Genomic DNA, 19799 nt, shown 5'->3' with positions numbered 1-19799 from the left:
TTCTCTTTTTATAGAAAATTTTCAATAAATTTTCTCTTTTTATAGAAAATTTTCAATAAATTTTCTCTTATTATAGAAAATTTTCAATAAATTTTCTCTTTTTATAGAGAATTTTCAATAAATTTTCTCTTTTTATAGAGAATTTTCAAAAAATTGTATCTTGTTATAGAAAATTTACGATACATCCTCTTTTTGTTGAAAATTTTTGATAAATTTTCTCTTGTTATTGAAAATTTTTGATCAAATTTTTTTTTGATAGGAAAATTTTGACAAAATGTCTTTTTTAATATGAAGTTTTCGAAAATTTTTTTCTTATAGAAAATTTTTGATTAATTTTCTCTTCTTATAGAGAAATTTCGATTAATTCAAATTTTATTTATAAAATTTTACTTTTTATATGCAATTTTCAATAAAATTTTACTTTTTATAGAAATTTTTCCATAATTTATCTCTTTTTATAGAGAATTTTTCATCAAATTGATTTTTGGTACAAAATTATCTACAAAATTTTACTTTTTATATAAAATTTTCAATAATATTTCTCTTTACATAGAAAATTTTATTTTTTATATAAAATTTTTGATAAAATTTCTCCTCTTTATAGAAAATGTTCGGAAAAATTCCTCTTTTTTTTAGAAACTTTTCGATAAAAATTGATCCTTTATATAGAATTTTCGAAAAAAAATTGGTCCTTTTATAGAGAATTTTCGATAGCATTTCTCTTTTCATAGAAATTTATTATAAATTTTTTTTAATAGAAAATTTTCTATAAAGTCTCTTTTTAAAGAAAGTTTTTGATAAATTCTCTTTATTAAATAATTTTTGGTAAGATTATCACTTTCTAAAAAATTTTCGAAAAAAATTTACTTTTTTAAAAAAATTTCGATTTTTTTCTGTCTTTTCTTAAAATAAATATTCGATAAAAAATGTATTAATTATTTCTCCGAAAAGAAAATTAAGCAAAAGTTTTTACTTTTGCTAATTTGTTTGGCAATATTAGGTGCCTTAGGTTACCTATCCCCTAAAAATGGATCATCATTTCCATACTTTTTAGTATTCAAACCATATTGGTTTGATGCAACTCTAAAATGGAATGAAAAAAAAACTATATGAATGAATCATGTGTATTTAGACATTATGACGCTTAAGATTTAAAAAAAAAATATTTTTTGTATTTGTAGTGTTTATTTATTTTGTGTTTCTTACAAGTATGACTATGACTGAATGAATGGCATCATGCTTGATTGATAAACTAATAATATAAACACCAAACAATTATTTGAAAAATAACAACAAAAATATAAAAAAATACAACTTAATCTAAGAAAGCAATAAAAAAATAAACACAAATTGTTTGTAATTTTCTTCTTATTTGTTTATCGCAACAACAACAGCAATAAAAACTACTAATGTTTACGAATAACAGTAGTTAGCAAAATATTGAGAATTTTGTCATAAATTATTTATTTCTAACAGCTGTTTTTTATTATTGTTTTGTTGGTTTTTTCTTCGAAGGGAAACAAAGTGTTAATTTAAACATTTCTTCTCCCCAGAAACCAGTTTCCCTTCCCTGATCTGTAAAGCAATTTTTTTTTACAACTAGCGGCAGTAATCAACGTTCATTCATTCTACTATGAACAAACAATTAAAGAAAAAACAAAAAAAAAAAAAAAAAAACATAATAAACTTTGGTGAAGGTCTTTGTTTTATTTCAGAGAATTTTTTTCTCTAATTCCCCCCTTTAATGTAGAAAAAAAGTTTTGAGTTTTGCTGCAGAAAAAAAGTTTGTTATAAAATTCTTTTTTTTTAAGTTTCATCAATGCTTACGCAAGTTATTGGAATTTTTGTGTGTATTTCTATATCTGGATTGCAATGACACAATGGCAATGACCAAAAACCGAACCTCAAAACAAAACAAAAAATTTCACCAATAAACAAGATTCCTTAATAAATGACCACAATTTTTTTTTTATTTAGCTACAAAAATATGTTTGTATAAAATATTTTTTTTTTAAATTCTCGATTATTCTTTACACTTTTTTTAATAACGATGTTTAAAGTTTATATTTTATTTTTATGCTTTTTTTTAAAAAAATCACAAATTTAATTTTCTCCAATTTTGGTAATTTTTAGCAATTTTTAAAACACTCTTTTTATTTCTTTTCTTGTAAATATTTTGATTTTTTTTGTTTTGTTTATTAACGAAATATAATTTTTAACCAACCGCGCAACACACATCTATTGGTTACAATATACTTTGTGTGACTAACTTTAAGTTGCTAACAGTCAGCTACTTTAGAATCTTAAAAGTTTGTTCTAAAAACTGCAAATAGCAGCGGCGTGAGAGAAGATTGTTTTGCTAACTTTGTTCGCATTTTGTTTCAATTCCCACAAAATTCAATAAGACTCATATTGGTTGGTTCGATGTACGGGTGGTGAAATTTTATGAAAGTTTTTGTTATTTTATAGGGAAGATGGTACCTAGCGAGGAACTCAATGAAGAATGAAACAATGTGGTGTCTTTTGGATAAAGTTTAGCTACTACACAAACCATTTGTTAGTGAGCTTAAAGTTTTGAAATTTCAAGATAAAAAGCTTAATTTGAGATCAGTGTAAGATCGTTTTGTGGTCGTTATTAGATTTACTGGAGGGTTTTGAAAAGTGATAAGTAAAGTTCGTTACACACAAATTGAATTGATTTTTTTGTGTTAAAATGTTATAAGAAAAAACTTTTAGTTTGTTTGTTAGTTACAAAGATAGATAGTTAGATAGATAGATAGATAGATAGATAGATAGATAGATAGATAGATAGATAGATAGATAGATAGATAGATAGATAGATAGATAGATAGATAGATAGATAGATAGATAGATAGATAGATAGATAGATAGATAGATAGATAGATAGATAGATAGATAGATAGATAGATAGATAGCTAGATAGATAGAGAGAAAGATAGATCGGTTTCTTCAGATCTGTTTACTTGTAAGGATTATGTATAACATGCCAGGTAAAACTTATGTTGAAAAGTAATGAGTCGAAGTTTTAATAAAACTACTTTTCACTACCTCTTCATTAGCATCATTTTTATAACAGGGTAATGTAATTAAAGGCCAGTACTTCAAAGAAGTTCTTACAGTTCAACTTACAAAAAGTCATCGACCTTTTGTTGTTTTGTTTGTAATAATAAAAAATAGTTATTCTAAAATTAATACGAACCAGGCATATACGTTTTTTAAAGGACTTCTTATCAATAGAATAGAATGTCATTACTATAGTACTTCATAGTAATGCAGACGTTAAGTAATAGTCATTGAAAAGTAATTGATTATGTAATTACAGCCCATTACTGAGTTTTTGCTAAGATGTCATCTATATTCTCAAAAAACTTGATACAAAAATTATTTCTTTTATATCATTTAAACTCGAAAAAATGCTCTTTAAGAATTTAATGAGCTTACCACACAATTCATTCTTCTCTTTCTGTCCGTTCTCGTTTTTACTTAATTTTTGTACTGTTTTTCTCGACGTTAAGTAAAATAAATAAAAAATCAATATTTAAAATTGCATTCCATACACGTCGTCAACAAACAAATTGTAAGAAAAAGTTTTTTATTTTTCTCTATGTATATCCTTTCGAAGGAAAGAGAAAATGTAGAAGAATAAAGAAAACAGTCTAAAATAGACAATACTTTATGAGGAAATATCTACTACTATTAAGACTCATAAGGAAGAAATGAATGAAAAGAAAATACTAGTAAAATAATATCGAGCGTTATGTATGGTAGTAGAAGAATTATAATCATGGTAGTTATTCTAAAATTCTTATCACGTACGTACTCCACTACTCTTTCTTTTTCTTTATTTTACTTGTTTCTGTCTATGCCTATACTGCAGCATACACACATAGTGAGTCCTTTCATACCATTTTATATCCTTTAAATATTATTATTATTAAACATTCAGTCAGTCAGTACTTTCATTCATTCGTCTGTCTATGCTTAAATTTAATATCAAAAAATATTTCATAAATAGAGATGCTGATATAAAATCCATATTAAAATATGAGTATTTAGAAGATTATAAATACATATATAAATTGGATTTTCAGAAATTCAAAATCCTGATTACCACAGCCGTAATGTGTTATTTTGCAATTAGCAAATATTGAGTCCATTATGTCATATTCGTAATTTAGATATTTTTCTTAAAAAGTAATTTTTGGATCCATAATTTATCCTTAAGAAAATTTGTTTATCGTTTGTGATATTCTGTTCGGTCCATAACATCAATAAAACACACTAAATAAAACTTTCCTAAAGGATTAAGCTAAGATCTTAATGAAAAGTTTCAAAACCCCCTTTTTGTCTTATTGAAATCACAATTATTGGATAAACCTATGTTAAACCTAAAATCTCCTATTCATTGTTTATCTAACTCTTAAATGAGTTCTTTTAAGTATAGGTTCATACATCTGAATATGAAAAAATTTGGAGGTCGGATTTGGAACTTGGTTAGCTATTGCTTGATTTGCTAATAATTTATTAACAGGATGTCTTTTTGGTTGGTTTACGTGGTAGTTCGCGAACAGTCAAGTAGAGTCATAAGACTCCGATTTGACCGGACAACTCCTCTCGTCAGGTGTAGTATATTGCAGTTTTAAATCCAGCAGTGAGAAATCTTAGAATATTATTAAGCTTAGATCTAGATATCTCTCCAAGGTTAGATATGCAGTAGCTGCCTAGAAAACGGTTTCTTTTCACAGGTAGAGCAGGGCATTCACAGAGAAGATGGAAGGCCGTTTCATATTTTTCCCTGAAAGGTAGCCCAAGCCTACTTGCATGTCTGCCTAGCACCCAATGTCCTGCTATTACTGCTATTAATCTCGATATATCCCGTCTACTTCGGTTTATAAGGTGAGTTATGCGTTTCCCATTGAAAGAAGGACACAGGAGGGCTACGAACAAAGTATTCCATATCTCTACACGTCAATTCTCTGTAATGACTCCTGGCCTTTGCCCGATTTGCGATGGGGGTTAATGTTTTTGCTTCACATCCCATTTTCCTTAATGATGGGGGGGGGAGGTGCGTAACTTAATTTCTGTTAGTTGACCCTTACCACTATACCGTTGGCTTTGTTCTATGAAAAGTATTAGAATACAATTATATTTGGTCAGCGGTTGGCTGTGACCAAGAGCTCCTTCACGTTTTATCGAAAATACTGAAAGTATGTGCGAGGAAAAAATTTCTTCCATATATTTGCATAAAGTGGTTAAGAAAAACGGTAATGTAGTAATCCGATTTCTGAAATTCGAAATTATATATCAATCACAGTGACATCAAAACTCAAAAAGTTGTGGACTGGCAAGGCTAGTCACACAGTTCTGCTGGTCCATTTACAAGTACTTTGAACTCGAGCTACATATCTAGTCTCTGACCATTGTCTGACCAAAGTCCTGGCAGGTTAAAGTTTTTGGTAGCAACTTTTTTCCCGATATAGCAATAATACCAAGATCAGAAGAGATCATCAAGGTAACATGCCCCCGGAAGATCTTCTGGGAAAACATATAGCAGTGGTGGTAAAGATGACTGTGGTCTCTATTAGGAGTTTAGTAAGTTTAGAAAAGGTTTTGTAAGTGATACCAAGAATTTCGATTTCATATTTAGTTCCATAGTCACTCCTCTGCAGATTATCTGTTTCAGAAACTGTACTGAACTTATACCGAATTATAGATTTTACTGTATATTATTATTTTTTAAGGGAGAGCTGCCTTCCCGTGAATTTGGGTGTAAACCACAGCCACCCCGTGTATCCCGAAGGCACCTCTCCAATAACTGGTAAAGGACAAAGTCCAAAACTGGTCCGACACCAGTTCAAATCATTAAAAAGTAAGGCCGAGGACTCTACCTGCTTACAGACTAAAGGTATTAGTTTGAAAACTTCTTCCCGAAGAAGGGACTGTGTATCGTTGTGGTCTTAATTTCGTTTCCAGTGATGATGATCGGTGCATTTCTGGTTTGAAATCATTAGGAGAGTAAGTTTTAGTTATGATCACTTGTCTTCATCTAATATGATCATTAATTGCAAGGATCGTGATTGGATGGTGACAATTTTGGATATACATCTCTATGAAATTTAAAATCGAAAGAATATGGTTCTTATAATAAAACAATTTTTTTTAGAATTTTAAAATGATATAAGTTATTCAAATAATAATTACAATTATTATTATACTACTAAGTTTTAATTTTCTACAAAAAGTTATTATTAATTCACTCCATTTCTCTTAAAAATTAATGACAATTTTATTGTTTGTTTTATGACTTTGACAGCAAGTGTGTTAAAATCTGTTATTTTTTTGTCTGAATTTCATATAATAATAAAAATAAAAAGTTTTAATTACTTTTAACAAGAGTTTTTGTTGAAGATGTTTGATTTTGATGTTGATTTACCTGTAACTGTTATTTTCCCTCTTTTTTTTGATTTTTGTTAACAGAATAAAATACCATTTACTTTCGAAATACAAAATTGTTGTAATGTTTGTTTTTAGTTGTTTTATTTCGAATGTAATGAGCTTTAAATAAAAAGTAGTAAATTATAAATTTTTTTATTGTATTTACTTATTTTTTTTTCAGCTACTTCGTAAATGTATCGTTAAGAGTAATCATCATCGTACTAGTACTCAAAACAATGTATTTAATGGATAAGAAAATGTGAAATGTGTTAACGCAGGAATAAATAAATACATACAACAATGAAATCTGTTCACGTTAGACGAAGCAATAAAACTCCAAATTTCATGATTTCTCATTACTGATAAGGTGCGTACGATTTTATTTCACTTTTTTTTGGTTTGTTACTACTTTATTTAGTATGTTTTTAAAATCTCTATATGACAGCTAATTTTCGGTAGTAATTTTATGTTAAAAGTTTTTCGATTTTTTCCAACATTGTTTGCAAGAGTAAAAAAAACATTGTGTTTATTATGATGTTTTATTTAATGTTTATGAGAATAAATAAGAAAATAAAATTTAAACTGAATGATGATTAGAAATCATCATTAAAATTTGTTGTAAAACAAAATGGTACAAAATATACAATTTGTACAAAAATAACATATCCTTTACGATAGTCTAGTTTCTAGTCTAATCTATAGTCTAGTCTATAGTCTATAGTCTAGTCTATAGTCTAGTCTATAGTCTAGTCTATAGTCTAGTCTATAGTCTAGTCTATAGTCTAGTCTATAGTCTAGTCTATAGTCTAGTCTATAGTCTAGTCTATAGTCTAGTCTATAGTCTAGTCTATAGTCTAGTCTATAGTCTAGTCTATAGTCTAGTCTATAGTCTAGTCTATAGTCTAGTCTATAGTCTAGTCTATAGCCTAGTCTTTAGTTTAGTCTAGTCTATGGTGTAGTCTACTTTATTCTAGAGTCTAGTCTGTTCTATAGGCTAGTCTATTCTAGAGTCTAGTCTATTTTATAGTCTAGTCTATTCTAGAGTCTAGTCTATTCTATATTCCAGTTCAGTTCTAGTTCAGTTCTAGTTCAATTCTAGTTCAGACTAGACTAGTTCAGTTCTAGTTCAGTTCTAGTTCAATTCTAGTTCAGTTCTAGTTCAGTTCTAGTTCAGTTCTAGTTCAGTTCTAGTTCAGTTCTAGTTCAGTTCTAGTTCAGTTCTAGTTCAGTTCTAGTTCAGTTCTAGTTCAGTTCTAGTTCAGTTCTAGTTCAGTTCTAGTTCAGTTCTAGTTCAGTTCTAGTTCAGTTCTAGTTCAGTTCTAGTTCAGTTCTAGTTCAGTTCTAGTTCAGTTCTAATTCTGTTCTAGATCAGTTCAAGTTCTAGTTCAGTTCTAGTTCAGTTCTAGTTGCTTCGAGTTTAGTCTAGTGTTTTGTAGTGTCATTAGTCGTAGTTGAGGATAGTTTTTTTGTGTAATCAGAAATTTTTCCTATTTTGTCTCAATTAAATATTTTAATGAATGTTAAACAAAATTACATAAGTATTATCGCTTTAATTGAAAAGCAGATCTTCTTTCCAAATAAATTTTGTTGAAATAGACTGAAGTTAATCAAGCATCATACTCTCTTAAATAAAACAAAATTTTTTTTGTTTTCATAAGTTTATTCTTAAGATAACTTTGATTAGGCCTAATGAATAATACATTTGCACTTAAAATGTGGGGAAATCTAAACAAATAGATGAAAAAAGATAGAATTAATGAACGAAAGGATGGTTCAAGCAATGAGTAGTGCTTTCTAAACAATTTATACCAGTAAATCTTCCCTTCATGCAAAAAATAACCTAAACACTTGAAACGTTTATTTGAGTGAACAAAATTTAATTTAGTTTTTTTTTTCTTCTATTTACATTTGGTCACTACTGTTGTTTGAATGGTTGTTTGTTGGTCAGACACACATGTGGCCGACTGTGTGTCAGTTAGCCTTTAGGGCCAAAATCAACATTCTCTTGTGTTGTTTTGCGATATTTGTTTATTTTGGCTGTCTTTGCGTTTTCTTTTTTTTTGGGTTTTCATTTGACAGCAGTTCGGTTTTTTTTGAATAATTAAACACATACAACAAATAACGGACGGAAGGAAGGAAATCACCTTCAACAAATCATCACTGATGAACTTCCTTTCAATCGACAACATTACTGACAAGTTGATTGTTTTGCTGACTGTTGAACATTTAAATGAAAATATGGATTTTTTTTGTGTGTGTATTTCAATACGTATGTATTATGATAATATCGACTACTAATTATTTTAATTTTGTGGTAATAAATCTTTAAATTTTCTTGGCATTACTTAATTGGAAATATCATTTTGTTGGCTTTAAGTTGGTTGCGGCACATATGTTTTTAATGTTTTTTTTTTCTTCTTTCAACTTGTTTTATTTTTAATAGATTTTTGCACAATGTGCCACATAAATCAGTGGTATTTCCACTTCTACAAACTTCTTTTTTTTTCGTACATATGTAATTATTAAAAAGAAAATCATTATTATTTACACAATGTCACGTCTGATCAAATAAACACCCCATTTAAATTTATTTCATAGTTTTATGGTAGATATTTCAAATGTCACTGATTATCCTGATTTACAATGTATTTAAAAAGGATTTAAACACTTCATAAAATATTTGAAAAGAAGAAAAAAGAAATGTTGAAAATAATAATAATTTTGTATGAAAAAGAATGTAATCTGACATATGTCACTTAAAGAATTATTTAATTTAATAATAGATACAAGTGTTAACATTTAGCTGTTTAGAATTTTTAATTTGTTATTTAAATATGAATAGTTAAAATTATTGAGTTTTTTTTTTGTTTATGTAAAATAACAGCAATTAAATGTAAAATATTTTTAACTTATTTATATCGTAGTTTGTCATAATTTTTTTAAAAAAGACGATTTTTTTCCAGTCACGTTTTCACTTTAAAAAAATTTCTAATAATATTAACCTTATTTGCTAAATATTTATGTTAATTTGGCGCCATTATTTTTAACTTTGTTTTGATTTTTATTTTTATGCAAAATATAGTTTGATCTTTCAAAAAAATGTTCAGTTTTAAGCAAAGAAATATAATGATTAAGCCACTTTTAGAAATCAGATAAAAGTTTCTCGGAATAAACCAGCAAGAAAAACTTTCAAAGAAGCGAAAAAAGTAGAATTTACTTCATGGGCATGTTACCTTGGCGAGAACTCCTTCTTGGTGATATTGCAATCCCGGGGTATAAAGAGGTCACCAATACCTCCAATCTAACTTGGATTGAAAAATTGGTTACAGTCTACTGTTTGGCTTAGTCCTTGCATAGATTGCCAGAGGTCAGACCAGAGCACCACATAATCTGGTACTACGGGTGGCCAGTTGCCGGCAGGACATTTCCTGGCTGGTCATTTGGTTGAGGTTCCTTCGGGATCCACGTAGTAGATGTGGTTTAAACCCAAATTCGAGGGGAGAGTAAGTGACGATTAAAAGACTGATGCATGATAATAGTCAATATTTCTGGAAAGGTTCGGTTCTGTTGCCGAGAACCACAGATACCCCGCAGTCGAGTGAATGTGGGACTAAGCGTTGGAAATGAGTTGGTATTAATTGTATATGGTACGTGATGAATGTGAAGTGGGCATACCCCACCCGTCTACCTAATGAATGTGTCATATGTTTTTTTCTTATGAATGTGTCGTATAAATGAGATGTGTGCTGGGTTGAATGATGATGGATGAAAGGTATCATATACATTTGATACCATTGAATTTTCCTTCCTTGTCCAGATATGTTCAGGGTTTAGTCTGTTCATATCAGAATTACCACAGTGTGTCCCTGTGAGTAAGAACAATGTCCACTGCTTATTGATGATCGTACTTCGGTCTACCGGTTACGCTTCTATGTACTTTTGCCGAATCAACAGAGGCCATCCAATGGTCAAGAGATTAGATAGCTCGAGTACTCCAGCAAAGTACTTTTGCATGGACCTTTTAGAACCAATGTACAAAAATTGCCACCAGCGTTCTTCATTGAAGAACAAAGGTTCGATGGTAGACCATTCTCAAGTCTACCCAGTGGATGAAAAAGACCACCGTGATATTAGGCCGTCAAGGCAGGTGCTCACGTTAAAACTCTCGACATTCCATGGAAGTACTGAATAAGAAATGATTTTAATGCACGCTTGACATAGGAAGGTTGTCATTGTTATTTGTTTCCAAATTCACTATCTGAAGTCATTCTCAGGAAGTCAAAAAAACATCACTTCCACAAAAGATAAAAAATAAGTATACTATAGGTAAGGTTTGTTTGGTATGGAAAATCTCGGTCCACATTTTCGTATATTACCCATATAAGTAGACCCCCGGAAAAGTAGACTTAAAAGTCAGTACAGTTTTAAAAATTCAATTATAGCGATGAAATTTGATATAAATTAATTTAATATGGAAAAAATTCTCTGAGGATTGGTCCATAATTGACCCTACCCCTTCATTTGAAGTTTCCTAAAAAAAATTGTTTAAAGCCCATTACGAGTCTAGAGCTGATACAAGCAAGTTTTTTTACGATTTAAAACATATCTACCAAATTTAATGAGAATCAATCTATAATTGACTCTACTCGCCATATAAGGTCCCCTTCAAAAAATGACTTTAATGTTCATTACTGGCATACGGAGCTTCACTTTATATGATCTTTTCACTACCCAGCAGTTCGACAAAGAGTCAATACATACGAAAAAGATAGTCAGGTGGCTAGGGGCCACCACAATAAAAGTGATCACACGTTTTACTTGTTTTTGCGGTATCTCTTATAGTTTTCGAAAAAAAACTGGCTTATGTTTTCACACAAAATATCGGTTTTTGGTAGGAAATAAAAGTGATCACTGATTTCGCTTGTTTTTGGTGTATCTCTTATAGTTTTCGAGAAAAACGAGTCTTTATGTTTTCACTCAAAATATCGTTTTTTTTTTTATATGAAATAAAAGTGATCGTAGTTTTCGCTCGTTTTTGCTGTATAGTTTTCACGAAAAACTATACACGAAAAACGGAATTTTATGTTTTCACACAAAATATCGGTTTTTGGTGTATCTCTTATAGTTTTCGAGTAAATCGAGTTTTTATGTTTTCACTCAAAATATCGGTTTTTTATATGAAATAAAAGTGATCGTTTTCGCTCGTTTTTGCTGTATCTCTTATAGTTTTCGAGAAAAACGGACTTTTATGTTTTCAATCAAAATATCGGCCTTTGGTAGGGAATAAAAGTGATTACAGATTTCGCCTGTTGTAGCTGTATCTCTTATAGTTTTCGAGAAAAACTGATTATTTTGTTTTCAATCACAGATTTCACTTGTTTTTGCTGTATCTACTATAGTATTTTTATTGGTTTTTGGTATTAAAAACGGACCTTTTTGATAATTTTCTTTTATACTCAAAGGATTTAAATCTGCATTTGCTTTTACAAAAAATTATATTTTCAAAAAGTATCAAACAATACACAGTTCAGTATTACTGTGGCAAATGTATGTTTATCTAACCTATTATTGTAAAAGATATGTGTATTCTAGTTCCCTCTGTTCCCCTGTTGCAAATATAACTTAAACAAATAAATTCATTCTTAAATAAGCGCCCACGACACAATGATGCTTAATTAATATTTGCTTAACTTATAACACAACATTCTATGGAGAAATGATACAACAAAATTGGCAACCAGAAACCAACATGTTACAACACAATAAATATTACAACAAATTACAGTAAATATTGTCTCAAACAATATTAAAATAGTAAACCACAAGAAAAAATGCTTTATTAGTTTTTCAAACACACACACACTTCTCATTAGGGGAAAAGGAAGAGAGGAAAGGAGCAAACCCCTTCCCTTAAAGTATTGCAATAAAACTTTCTATGTCTACTTACATATTGGCCCACATTTGTTTTACATTTTGTATATGAAATTGACATAAGTAGGAAGAACAAAAGTTTATTTTGAAATTTTCCAACCAAAGGAAAGGGAACAAATATTTAATTTATGACCATTTAAATGAACATACACTGAGAACGTATTTGTTTTTTGTTTTCAAAATTACTGAAAAAAGGACAATATAATTTAATTTTGTGGCTGTTTTTGGGAATGGTTATGTTAAGCCAAACCTTAATAATATTTTATGCATGATTACCCAAAAACAATAGTTTACACTTGTGACCATAAAAGCCCACCACACATATGATTTTTACTGTTTGCAGCAAAATGATTATCCTTTTTGTGTAGGAATGAGTTGTTGTTGGGAGAGTGGTTAGAGTTAAGAACACATTTTGTTGTGATATGCCAAAAATTTATGACCATTAATTAGAAAATGATGAATATGTAGATGAAAATAAAGGATGGAGGAGGAAATTTAGAAGTAGTTTGAAAGAAGGATGTGTGGTATATCAGATTCGAATACCCTACACCACTACAGTGAGGAGGATATTATGCGTTAGTAACACCCAAAAATATTGGTCCTAAATCAAATTAAAGTATACCTATCGGATCAGAATCACTTTCTGAGTCGATTTAGCTATGTCCGTCCGTCCGTCTGTCTGTGTATCTCTATGTAAACCTTGTGCCCACGATACAAGAGTTATATCAAATTTGAAAATATACAACGAATCGCTTCTGTTGCGTGGTACTTGACAAGAGTTTCTGCTTAGGGTTCGACCAGAATTCCAATTTCAATTATATGCTAAAGAGTGACGTATTCTTTATACCATAGTTGATGCTCCTAATGGGACAACAATCTCTTTGTTCTATCTGATGTTTGTAGCACCCAAAAATATTGGTCCGAAACCAATATTAATGTATACCAATCGGCTCAGAATCACTTTCTGAGTCGATTTAGCTATGTCCGTCTGCCAGTGTGTCCTCCCCCCGGGGGTATGTTACCTTGTCGATACATCTAATCTGACCAGGATTGAAAAATTGGTTACAGTCTTTGGCTTAGTCCTTGTATAGATTGTCAGAGGTTGAGGTTCCTTCGGGATCCACGTAGTGGCTGTGGTTTAAACCCAAATTCGCGGGGAGAGTAAGTGGCGGTTAAAAGACTGATGCATGATAATAGTCAATATTTCGGGATAAGTTCGGAGCTGTCGCCGAGAACAACAAATACCCCGCAGTCGAGCGGCTGTGGGACTAAGCGTTGGAAATGATTTGGTATTAATTATATATGGTATGGAATGAATGTGAGGTTCGGCAGGCCTTACCCCACCCGTCTGCGTAATGAATGTGTCGTATGTTTTTCTCTTATGAATGTATCGTAGGAATGAGATGTGTGCTGGGTTGAATGATGACGGATAAAAGGTGACACATACATTTGATCAAATTGAATTTTCCATCCTTGTCCAGATATGTTCAGAGTATACTTTGTTCATATCAGAATTACTACAGTGTGTCCCTGTGATTAAGAACATTGTCTACGGCTTATTGATGGATCGTACTTCGGTTGCTGTTGCCGAATCAACAGAGGCCATCCAATGGTCAGAGATTAGATAAGTCGAGTATTCCAGCAAAGTACTTGTGCATGGACCGGTCATAGCCAATGTACAAAAATTGCCACCTGAGCTCTTCATTGAAGAACAAAGGGGCGATGGTAGACCGTTCTCAAGTCTACCCAGTGGATAAAAAGACCACCGTGAGATAAGGCCGTCAAGGCAGGTGCTCACGACAGTCATGTCTGTCTGTCAGTGTGTCCGTGTAAACCTTATGCGCACTCTATAGGTCGCAATTTTCAAGATAATTTAATGAAATTTGGTACATACTCTTCTTTTGGTCCAAGAACGAAGCGCGGTGGTTGAAATCGGTCTTTATTTTATCTAGCCCTCATACAACCGTACCCCCCGAATAGGTCCTTTCTGCTCATAATTACGTTAAATGTTCTATTATGTCAACAAATATCGGCAAAATTTAGTTTTATAGAACATTAAATGACACTACCAAGTTGTTGTAATAATCGGGCCTCATCTCCATGGAATGGTAGAGCGTTTCTACGCTGCTCTGATTTGAACAAGTTAGTAAACTTTGTGGACCGTTCTTCAAACTTCTGAACTTAAAAATACACCTATTTTCAATAAGCCTTGGAACTATTTTGGAATCGTCTGGATTCATAAATAAATTACAATTTACACAAAATATTAAAAATTTGAACACAATTTATCAAGTTTACAAACTTCTGTGAAACAGACATCGAATCTTTCATTTGACATTTCTGAATTAAAAAAATATGTAAATGAATTTCAGATCTTCAATAGATACAGTATCGATTCTGTTCAGATTCAATCAGATCTATGTGACTTTTGGTGTTGTTATTTACTTTTCTCTTTTATATTAATTGATTGCTTGACCTACACGATCGATTGATCTATATGAGTTGTTATAAATGGGTTCTCATTCATTCATTAATTCAGGAGTATCGCAGGGTGGGGAAATTCTTATTCATACAATTGTAGGCCAAACCTTTGGGACATAAGACATAGCCTGACATAGCTTTAACAAAACCAAAATACAATACGCAAGACCCAATTTTGTTTCTTAACACACGATCATGGGTGGTACATATATTAAGGAATCAGAAAATCTTTCTATTTACCGTGTAATTTCTAGTGTCTCGTTTTTTTTTAACGGTACAAGAAATACTTTTCTCCATCTGATCTCGTTACCATTGACACCACTTGTATTCGACCAAGTATGGAATACAACTCTTATGTATTGATTCGTGCTTCAGAGTCTATTTTCCGGACACTCTATCGTGTAAAAGTCCACATCGGATTCGCAATTCTGTTTCACAGTACGATCGAAACTACAAAGGATTTGTACATACTTCTAAATTAAGGGAACTTTTTCCCAATACATCTAGGATTATAAGCACCACAACGCTTTTTTTCTATCTTAAATGGACACTTCTTCCTATTCCTAGTTCCATCACAATGCACTGTATAAGTAAGGGTTATACCCTGAGTGCTGGTCCTAACGCAAAAAAAAACAGATTGCAGTTCTTTAATATGCGTCTTTCCAACTATTGATTTCTCAGTGGTTTTGTGCTCTCGTCAGGGCCTTTAGTCCTACATTTTTCAAGTAAGAAGCATTTCATGTATAGACCCGTGCTCCAAAGTCTCGTCCGACTCAAAGTCCATATCTGATTCTCTGGTTTGACTGTTCTAACGATATTGCAGTGGAATCTTGTTCTTAAGCCGTACTATTCGTATATAGGATAAACATCCAGAAGAGGTCTATCCTGTTACGATTTAAGTAAATCTTTACTCTCTTAGCAAAATACCTCTTATTCAATTAATATTTTTCCTTTCATTGATCTGTCTGTGGTTTTCTTTTTTATTCAAGGGCTTCAGTCCTAAAAGTGTCAAAGATAGACCAAAATTCCAATGTTTTTTCATTCTCTGATGACCCTTGATCATAGCCCAAGTGATGATTTGTTTCTCATTTTGGCAAATGTGATTGGCGTTGATCAACTCCCGATTCCAATTAAAAGCTGAGCAAAATAATTCCAGAGTTTATAGATTTATATCAATCTAATTATTTTCATAACAAACCCTTCAAAGTGTCGTAAATTTCTCAAAGTGTCGTAAATTTCTTTAACATTTTCAAAAATTATTAACCTTAAGCCAAAGAAATTAAATAAGAAATAAATAATTATTTTTTTTCATACAATTTCAAAGCAAACAAAAACTCTTTTAAAATATTTAACATTATTTGAAAAAGTATTTAAAAAATCTAATTTAGCAACAAATTAAAAAGACACAACGTACTTAAAGAATTATTAGAATTTGAACCAAAAATAACTTCGTGTGGTCAAACGCACTTCATGCGTCTGCCTTTGGACTGGAGCTTAATGTTTCTTTTCCCAAGTAAAACTGTTTCATTTTTTCGTAAAGTTTGTTTGGAAGATTTTAAAATTGTTTTGTAATCAAATAAAAAAACTTTTTTGCAGCCACAATTTAAAGTAAAGTTTTTTTTTTGGTTTTTGGTTCAACATTCTTAAATTGTTGAATATGAAAGGGAAACGCACAAACAGACGAAAAAAATTTTGCAACAAAAATACCAGAAATTCCAATAAAAATCGCGACCAAAACAGAGTAAAACTATGAGTTAAAAGTTGGCGGTCGTTCATTCTAAAGATCGGTGGGATGTTTGTTTTTACAGTAAGTGGTGCTACATTTATTTTAAAATCACAACAACAGCAGCAGCAACAGCAGCAAACAAGTGACATAGCGGCGGCATATAAATAATACTACTCCTGCAGACGAGACTCCTTTATAACGATGACGAGTTCAAGTAGGCAATGACGAAGACTTCAATGATGATGACAATAAGTGTGGGTTACGAAAAAAAATTAAAGCAGGAAAAACTTTTTGGTAATTTCCAGCAATGATCGATACAATAAGCAACGCTTTAGAATACTGCAGTCTGTAGAAGCGAAATTATTTGATAAAAAAGAAGGATCCCTCCAATTCTCATCTAAAAGACAGTTTAAATTGATTTTGTGTTTTTTTTTGTTATTGTACTTGCAACAGCAAGGTTTTTCATATGAGTACGTTTGAATGTTGTCGTCCACTTTCAATGTATGTCATTTGTGTTGTTCTCTGTTGATGGCCGTTGTTGTTATTTTTGTGGTAAAACAGTGTGATGATGTGATTTTTGTTTTCCTTACTTTTATTCGATCCTCAATTTGAAAAATCCATGTTTTTTGCACTCTTTTCTGTTCAAATTTTTTTTTCGTTCAATACACAACATGATGATCGATCGATTGTTTGTTTTGATCAGTAAAACTAAGCTGAGACAAAAAAAAAAACTAAATAAATATTGTTCTTGGTCTCAACATTGATGATGATCTTTGATGGATGCGCACATCAAATATCGTAACATCATTTCATTACCAACAACAGCAGTTATATCTTGAAGTGGAAAAAAAGAAGTTGACAGAAAATTACAGTAGCAGACACTGCACAAGCAGCTTTAACGAATTACGCAAAGAAACAAATTCTAAATTGTTGTAGACTGGGAACTACAATCATTAACTGAGAGGTGGAGAATGAAGACTTTTTATTAATTTGATATTTAGAACCGATTGCTCAGTTTGAGTTCCGTTTAGTTCTAATTAATTTCTAGTTTAGTTCTAGTTCAATTCTAGTTAAGTTCTAGTTAAGTTCTAGTTAAGTTCTAGTTCAGTTCTAGTTCAGTTCTAGTTCAGTTCTATTTCAGTTCTAGTTCAGTTCTAGTTCAAGTTCAGTTCTAGTTCTAGTTCTAGTTCAGTTCTAGTTTAGTTCTAGTTCAGTTCTAGTTCAGTTCTAGTTCAGTTCTAGTTTAGTTCTAGTTTAGTTCTAGTTCAGTTCTAGTTCAGTTATAGTTCAGTTCTAGTTCAGTTCTAGTTCAGTTCTAGTTCAGTTCTAGTTCAGTTCTAGTTCAGTTCTAGTTCAGTTCTAGTTCAGTTCTAGTTCAGTTCTAGTTCAGTTCTAGTTCAGTTCTAGTTCAGTTCTAGTTCAGTTCTAGTTCAGTTCTAGTTCAGTTCTAGTTCAGTTCTAGTTCAGTTCTAGTTCAGTTCTAGTTCTACTATTGTTTAGTTAATTTCTGGTTTAGTTCTGTTTCAGTTAAGTTTAAACCTGACGTACCTTTGGTTTCCCTTCACGAAATCATTTTTTATTTAATTCTTAACAACAAAAAATTAAACTTCTGCATACTTTTTAATAGCAACATTTAAGCCTCATTAATGCAACAAAAAAACAAATAAAACATATAAAAAATACACAAAAAATCAATCTTCAAATTGATCACAAGAACAACATCAACAGACAATATTGAATTCGTTACTCTTTATACACACGTATCGATCTGAAGTAATTCCAATTGAGGTTCAGCTCTTTGGGATTTTTTTGTTGACATTTTTTTCAGCGTCTGTTTCCACTTGTATATTATTCAACTCCCCCAGGAATCTTTAAATACATGTTACTTTCATTTTATAATCATTGATTTTTTGTGACGGTTCCATCATATGTAAGAATATAATAATTTTTTGTTTGTTTTTAATTTCTTCGTACTCTGACTGGTGGATGGATGGTTGGTTTTCATCTTTAAGTGTTATTAAACTTGTATTATAAATCAGTTAAAGACTAACAAAAAAATATTAAATAAATACAAATTAAAAAGAAAAAAATCAATCGGGCAGTTGATCTCTGGAAAATTAGTATCAGGAAGTTAATATTGATTTTAAAATTGATGGAATTATAAGTGGATTTAAGTTTAGTTGCTGCAAAGGGAATCCTTGTAGAGAACATGTGGTGACTTTTTAATTAGTGAATATAAATAAAATAGAAAGAAATTATACTAACGAATTCTTAGTTCTAAATCAGGTACGAATCGGTTGTTGTTTAGTTCTAGTTCAATTCAATAACTATAACTTTAGAGAAATTTAATTAAACTCATGGAAAATATTATTTAATCATTATAAATAACTTCTGAAATGTAGACTTCAAAGGACACTCCTTAAAATTGTTCAATAATATTATCTGACAACAGTATCAATTACATGCTATATTTCGAACAACTTAAAACTGTTTTGTATTAATTTAAAAAATTTAATTTTACATTGACACTGTTGCTTCTGCAGTTGTTGTTGGTCGGTGAAAAGTTGACAAAATAAAAAAAAAATTACGAAGAAAAAAAGACAATAATCAGTAAAATGTTGTTAAGCAAAGTTAAACATTGTTACAACACAAACGATTAGACGACAAAGATGAAGACGACGATGAGTACAATGTTTATTTCAAATGCTCAAATGATGTCTTTTAAAAAACTTGCAACATAACTTTTACAAAATCTTCCGAAGCATTTATCCTTTCTTCTTGTAGTAAAAACTAAAAAAAAATCAATGTGTTTATATTGATTGATATGATGATGACGATGGTGTTGCTGGTGCTGGTAGTTTGTTTCGATGATCTGTACTGATGTTGCAATGATGAACGTTATCCATAAGGAAGGTTTTTTTCAGATGGCTCGTGTGTCTGGGCGCAGCAATTGTCATCAGTTTTGAGACAACCAACTATCCATCCATCTAAATCAAATCATGAAATCTATAGATTGTGGACAGAGTTTTAAACGAATTTATTCGTAACTGGTTAGGTTATGAAAGTAAAGGTTTCTCATAAAATTCGATTGTGACAATTCTGGTTCTGTTCTAGTTCTGTTCTAGTTCTGTTCTAGTTCTGTTCTAGTTCTAGTTCTAGTTCTGTTCTAGTTCTGTTCTAGTTCTGTTCTAGTTCTGTTCTAGTT

The 19799-nt window shown here is 30.8% G+C and overlaps 1 protein-coding gene and 1 long non-coding RNA gene across 4 annotated transcripts in view; one reads left to right on the top strand and one right to left on the bottom strand.

Moving 5' to 3' along the window:
* Positions 1-2069, bottom strand: part of LOC111688124 — a 17325-nt gene extending 15256 nt beyond the window's left edge. Inside the window, exon 1 of one of the 2 annotated variants that reach the window (XM_046951059.1) lies at positions 1828-2069. The gene's annotated coding sequence lies outside the window, so the exon portion shown is untranslated. The remainder of the gene's footprint in view (positions 1-1827) is intronic. The other variant, XM_046951058.1, reaches the window with a different exon arrangement.
* Positions 1-19799, top strand: part of LOC124419939 — an 80094-nt gene that overhangs the window by 31631 nt on the left and 28664 nt on the right. For both annotated transcript variants that reach the window (XR_006940930.1, XR_006940931.1), the window contains exon 2: positions 6638-6823. This is a non-coding gene — a long non-coding RNA (uncharacterized LOC124419939). The remainder of the gene's footprint in view (positions 1-6637; positions 6824-19799) is intronic.

Source organism: Lucilia cuprina, chromosome 5 (assembly GCF_022045245.1).
Source record: "Lucilia cuprina isolate Lc7/37 chromosome 5, ASM2204524v1, whole genome shotgun sequence".
In the NCBI taxonomy this organism is placed as follows: Eukaryota; Metazoa; Arthropoda; class Insecta; order Diptera; family Calliphoridae; genus Lucilia; species Lucilia cuprina.
The sequence above is the reverse complement of the archived record's forward strand: the minus strand, read 5'-3'. Positions and strand labels throughout refer to the sequence as shown.